We start from the raw sequence: 7,073 nt of genomic DNA, 5'->3' as shown, positions 1-7,073 counted from the left end.
GCCTTTCTGGCCGCTGGCAGCAATGCTGATACGTGACCAGACAGCCCCACTGAGCTCCTTTCCAGCAGCACCCGAAGCAGCTATCTCACCGGGCAGCTCAACAATAGCACAGCAAAGCTGAGCTGTGCACAGGAAATACGTCAGTCTACACTGCCGCATAGCAGACCTTTACAGTGTCCAGCGTATGCCTTGTAAACAGCAGCAAGCCAGTGCTGTCTTATGAACAAAGACTGAGGCCTGCCATCAAATGTGGGGCCTCCTGATGGCTGCCCCCCTGCTGCGGCAGGGCTGTGGGGCCAGCAGGAGGAGTGGGACAGCGGAAAGCTGAGAGGCGGCCCTGTTTCACTAGATGTCCTTTTGTGCAGCTGAGAGCTTCTGAAAGGAGCTGCAGGCAAGTGAATGTGACACACGGACCTGCTCGGGCACTGGAAGGAATAAGGGAAGATTTCCTTCCTGCTGCAGGAAAATGAGAAGACAGTGGCTAGGAAGGGGGAATCAGCAATTAGGCACCAGCTGCAGTGTGTTTCCTATCGCAAAAGACATGTTCTGAAAGGAACATCCCCACTCTCTAGTGAGGGGAAGGGTGCGATTCTCCATCTCTGCATAAAAGCATGCGAGTGAGAGAAGCCAGGAGATGTCCCTCGGTGCACAACACACACCCATGAAACATACTGGTGTCTGAGGTCCAAAAGGTTTGGCAAGTTTGGTTTGTCACGTAGCTTGCCTTGAAGGAAACAAAACTAACCATCCTAACTCTGAAAATCTAAAAGCAGTTTTGAACTGACAAAGGCCTCTCAGGTTCAGTTTCAAGTGCCTAAAGGTAGCATTTTTTTTTCCTTTTTGTTCATTTCTGACGACTGTACCGCAAACGGCAGGTACCATACAGTTGGTCCTGAAGGCCCTGCCTGCCTTAGTCAGCAGGCTGGATGCCTACAGGAGGACCTGCTGGGGAAAAACATTGGTGCTGAGGGCATGATGCACGCAGCTCATTGCTCGGTGCATTTTGGCCCTGGATGCCCAGCAGGGCCACTCCTAGGCTGTGCCTTCCAGGTGCCAGCAAAGTGCTGGCGGTGCTGGAGGATTGCTGTTAAGGCCTTGCCCAGCCTGCAGGGCTGGGTACATCGCTCCTGCCCCTGAGGCACTCTGACCTGGGGGTCGAGAGCTGTGTGCCCTGTGCTGTGCGCGCACACTGGGCAGGATTTCCTTGCCTAACACAGGATTAAGTAAATTCTATCCAAATCCTCATCAGACCTGACCACGCTTAGCTCGTTAGCACTAAGAGGTTTTGTGAGCCTTAAATCAGTGATCCCTTTAGTGGAACCTGCAGTGACAAATGGCAAGAGGAGAGGATGCTGCAGCAGGGAGCTGGTGCCCTCGGGCAGAAATCCCCTCGGGCCGTTCGCTCTTGGCTTTCATTTTCAAGGTCAAGCTAAACCCGGCCGAGAGAAAGAAACGATAGCACAGCGGACCCGCCCGGATCATGCCATGGGGCTGTCCTCAGGGGTAGAACAGCTCTGTTAAAAGTGATGGAGCTCACTCTGCTCTCCTACGGCGGCCCAGGCCGGGGCCGCCTGGTCGCTAGGTGGCAACAGCGGCTAAGGCCAGGCAGGGCCGAGTCCCGGGCAGCCGTGTGCTGCCGTGTGCTGAGGGAGGCAGGGGTTTGGCTGCAAGGTGTTGGATTGGGCGCTGCTACACTCTGAATGGGGAGTGCCCTGTTCCACTTCCCTCTCTCCCTCTTGGAGAAATCCCTCTTGGCCCCCACCTCACTACAACCACCTTTCAGACAGCTGTAGGGAGTGAAATGGTCACCCTTGAACCTTCTCCAGACAGAACAATCTCAGGAAGAATTTAAACACGGCAATGGCAGGGATGGACCTTACCTTAAACCTCTTGCACGGGCTCACTGCGACTGACAGAACAGAAATGCCACTGGTGAGCTGTCAGCATCAGTGAAGGAGGTGCCCAGTTGAGCCCCCAGGAGTGGGGAGAGTGAGAGGTGCCTGCTGTGTGGAGCATGGCAGCAAGAGAGGAGACCAGGACACTGACCAGCAGGAGAGCAAGCATGGAACACTGACACCAATTCACTAGTGAGGGCTGGAACAGATTGCCCAGAGAAGCTGTGGTGCCCCATCCCTGGAAGCACTCAAGGCCAGGCTGGATGGAGCTCTGGGCAGCCTGAGCTGGTGGGGGGCAGCCCTGCCCACAGCTGGGGTTGGATCTCCATGGACTTTAGTCTCTTGCAACTCAAACCTTTCTATGGTTCTGTTTCTATGTTAGTTAATGCCAACTGAAGGAGGGCTTATACATTTTCTCCATCACAGCAACAAATGTGTTCATCACAGGTAATGTTTTTACACCGAGTACCTTAGGAATTAATGATTCACCACTTAATTTCCTCTTCCCCTACTCCCTCCACCTTTCTTTTGCTGGTCTTCAGCCAACTGAAGCATCAGGTCTGTAATGACTTTAAGCACCATTTATGCTGCCATCGTGGCAATTTAAATTGTCACTTTCTATTAGAAGGTCTAACTCCAAATGGTTGTAGCTGAAAGCATCGGCACTGACAGTGCAATTAAATAAAGAAACTCTTTTCTTGGGATGTCAGTGCAAACACGCTTTAAATAAGGGTTCAGAAGTACCTTGCTAATTTTAACTACAGTATAGCTTTCTAGTGAAGAATAATACCTGAATCAGGGGAGATTTTTCCACACCGTGTGACAGTTTTTATTGTCATAGTATGAGACTTAGAGGAATGATGTGCCAAAGGAGGCCGGCAGTCTTTGAAAGCCTTTTAACCATGAACATAGATGGTGCTGCGAAGGAGAAGCCATAATTTCCCATCGTAAACCCGTGAAGAAATGTTTATCTGATTTGCTTGCCTCAAGACAGCTTGTAGGAACAGTTCACCTTATTGGGTGTACATACAGTACTTTGTCTACAGCTATACAGGTTACCTTTTAGAAACGTGCTGTGTATGGTGAGCTTTGTGTACCTCACAGAACTGTGACTTATTGCTTTGTTTTGTTTCTTGTTAGGAAAGAGAAAAGAAGCAGATAAGTATACCGGTATTCTGAGGGCAAGTGAAATAAAGGGTATTGCAGAAAAGGTATTATAGCATGAGGGAATTCAGGGTACATGCAGTAACGACGTTTTACTCAATAATTCTGTCATCACAGAAGCGGTGTATCCATTAAAATGAAAACTCTTATGGGAACAGCCCAGTTTTCTGGCTTCAGTGGAGCTGTCTCTGTGCAAAGCCTGCATGCTGCCTCTCCCCCCTTTGTCTCCTCCCTAATTTTTATGTTCTCAGCTTTGCTTTCAGACACCTTTATTTTCCAAACTTTGACATCCCCCAGCCCCCCCTTTTTTAAATATTTAGAGAATAAAGCATTTACTGTCTAGGTCTTATTTTGGGTAAAGGAATAAGGAGAACTCAGATGTGATTAGGCAGAAGTATTCTTCAAAAAGAACACGTATACACAGAATGGCTGTATGTGAAATGCCAGCATGCTCCACTATTAGTCAAAGCAGGGGAAGAAAGATGAGCTGCACCCTTAATTCTGCATATGTGCGCATAGGCTTGAAGCTAGGAGGAGCAGCATGATCATACGGTGTGATAACCTCTGATAGCACCTCCACAGCACAAGACATTACCACTTCTCTGGTGAACATGGCTTCATCAAAGCCCTGTACGGGGTGTAGGGAAACCCTTTTTTATAGAGATGGAAGAACAAGTAAACCGTGCTTAAGTTTCCCAGGGAGATGTGTGTGGCAGTAACTTGCCTGTGACAGGTTTTTTTTACCTATTCCTTAAGCTTCACTGTGGCTAGGTGAAGCAAGATCCTCGCCACTCCATGCTCCTGCTCCCCAGAAGAGCCTCTGGGGCCTTTCCATCAGCAAAACGCCCTTGGAGTCTGGACGTCCTCTGTGCCTACAATGTGTGTGAACAAGGTGGCAATAGCAGGATGCCAAATTCCCTGGCTCCATCCTAGGGAGGCTGTGGAATCAGTGTCCCTGGAGGTGTTCAAGAAATGTGCAGGTGTAGCACTGAGGGACATGGTTAGTGGGTATGGTATGTGATGGGCTGACTGTGGGACTGATGATCTTGGAAGCCTAGAATCTTAATGTTTTTGTGTTTCTCTGATCTTCACCCTATGCCCACTGCCATTTTGGATAATATAATTATCCACCCTGCTGACAATGGGTAACCATCGTGATGAAGGTGATAATCACTGCAACGGACACCCTTTCTAAGAGACAGCCTGTCTTTGCCCATGTGCACTTGGTGATCGCCATGACACAGGACCTGGGCCCAGTGGTGTTTTTGTGCTCACCCTGGAGCAGAAATATGCCCTTCACTCTGCCTTGGCTTCTCCTAGCACAGCATTTCTTTCAGGGCTGGCCAGCTTCACAGGGCCTGTGCAGTCCTCAGAGCCTTACAGCCTGGGCATGTACACGTGTACCTCCATCCTTGTTCTGCTGGATACATCTGCACAGCCTTTCCCTCTTTCCCTGAGCCATAGTATAATTCCCACACATGAGCAGGTGTAGATTCCTGCTAGCACAGTGCTGGCTCTGGGTTTTGGCCTCTCCGCTCCTTACAGGGTGTCTTTCGTTTTGAGACTTTACCCAGGTTGTGCAACTGATAGGTAATATTTGTTCTGTCAGTTCTTATCACAGAGAAACAATGCTTCCAAAGAAGCAGATAGGCTGGATTGTACAATTCATGTTTTTTTGATAATTTTGTCAGAACAACCCTGACAGAAGGGAGTGGTTCTACCCTGTAATACCCAAGGGACCAACTAAGTTAAACGTGGCTCACAGCTGAGGATACGCAATCTAAAGGTACCTCTTTTGGCTGCACAGCTTTTCTACTGAGACTTGACCAAGAAGAAAGAGACACATTTAAGTGAGATCACTCACCTCTTTTCCTGCACTTCTCACCCTCTGTGAGAGACGGTCCTAGGGGCTCAATGTGTTCGTTTCCTCAATTTACTCTTGAACGTAAGTCAGTTGCCTTAATAACAGTACTTCAGCTGAAGGAAAATAAATAAATAAACAAACAAACAAACAATTGCAAGATAGATGTAAAGGATAACATAAGTTATCTCTAGTTCCTAAGCTTACCTATACTTACCTATAGCTACTTAAACTTTTCCTCATCCCTCTGGTGCAGCAGCCATCCCTGTGCCCTCCAGGCTGGGTCTTTGAGACTGCTAGATCTCACAGACTGTGCTGTCACACAGCCATGCAAGAGGCCATTCCCTTTGCCCATGTACCTCCACCTACCTTTCCCACCTATGTGCCACAGCAGGCACGAAACCCCTCAGTTTCTCTCACTTTCCATTTAAAGTTTTCCTCTTTGTTTTCTGTCTCCTCTCTTCTCCATTGTATATAGGATCCATTGTATGTAGGATCTCCCTCCTTTTGTAGATTTCCCTTCCCCTTTGGAATCCTTGTAGGGAGCAGGATGGAGTAAGGGTTTGCTAGTGCTTTAAACCTTTGCTACTAACACTGTACCAAATGTACAAAATGTAATGTGAGCCATTTTACATAATTTCCTCAGGCATGTGGAAGGATTGCTGGTGTAGCCTACTTCTTGGTGAGCAGTGAGCATCTGATGTAGGTGTAGAGGTAAGAACATACTGGCATTTTAGTATTATTTTTGCTTACAGATCATAGAATCACAGAATGGTTTGAGTTGGAAGGGTCCCTTAATGGCCTTCTAGTCCGACTCCCATGCAATGAACAGGGACACATACAGCTGAGTCAGGGTGCTCAGAACCCTGTCCAGCCTCACGTTGAACATCTCCAGGGATGGGGCATCCACCGCCTTACTGGGCAACAGGTACACGGGTATACTGATAGGTCAGAGAAATACCTATGTCTTGTAAATAGGCATTTATAAACCAGTGTATTCCAGCAATGCAGCTGACATCGTAAAATGGCTTGGTAGGCATTACAGCACATGTATGATGAGAGGTTGAGAGAGAGCTGGGACTGTTCAGCCTGAAGAAGAGAAGGCACAGGGGGATCTTCTTCAAGTATCATAGTATCACAGTATCGTGTGAGTTGGAAGGGACCTTACAGATCATCGAGTCCAACTCCCGGGATTCGAGCCTTTTGTGTAGCATGTAAGTACCTGACAGTTAAAGAGGAGTAAAGAGGATGGAGCCAGTCCCTTCTCAGTGGTGCCATGTGACAGGATGAGAGGCAATGAGCATAATGAAACACAGGAAATTCCATGTAAACATAAGAGAATTATAACTTTTTCTTTAGCTGTGAGGGAGGCAGAGAGCCTGGACACCAGCACACAGCTGAGATATAGATGCTCTCCATGGGCACACAAAAGCAGTGCATCGCTTAGACACAGGCAGATATTTAACCTCCTGAACAGGGTATTGCCTTTGCTGCGTCGTTGCTTACCAGAGACTCCCTCAGCTGGCTCCACACGGTTGTATCCAGCTCAGTAACATTACAGCGGGAGAGAAACAGCTTCCACAGAGGCTACTACAGGCAGTGGGAGCTGCAAGGCAGCAAGCAAATAACAGCACAGAAGCACCCCTTCTTCCAGTATTGTAAGAACTGTGTGAAGAAGCACATTAATGCATCTGGGAACCATACTGGGCATGTAACAGCACTTTGCTTTACGTCTATTTTTAAACACCCGAGGCATTATACCCGACTTTGTAAGAGGGAACAGGTTTGTCAAGTGTTGCAGAAAATATCCCGAGAATCATTAAAGCATAGTTTTGGTTTGAATATATTCTCTTCAGCGTTAAGCTGCTATAAGCCTGGTTCACAGAATGATGAGATTTAAAGATATACGCTTATCTGTATACACTTATCTGCTGAGATTCCTGTAGAAGAGTTGACTTCAAAAAAAAACCCAACAAACAAATGCAAGTGTTCTGAAGTTTCCCTGCTTTCTGGAGAGAGAACGACGGGCCTTTTTGCAGGCATTTCTCTAAATCAGTTTTATTGACACTAATGTTGTCAGGCATAGTAAGTTCCAAGAGAATGTTGTCAAATGTTTATGGAAATTATTTTTAGACCATGTAATTATGTCTGTA

The sequence above is a fragment of the Excalfactoria chinensis genome, chromosome 1 (assembly GCF_039878825.1).
Source record: "Excalfactoria chinensis isolate bCotChi1 chromosome 1, bCotChi1.hap2, whole genome shotgun sequence".
NCBI lineage: Eukaryota > Metazoa > Chordata > Aves > Galliformes > Phasianidae > Excalfactoria > Excalfactoria chinensis.
The sequence above is the reverse complement of the archived record's forward strand: the minus strand, read 5'-3'. Positions refer to the sequence as shown.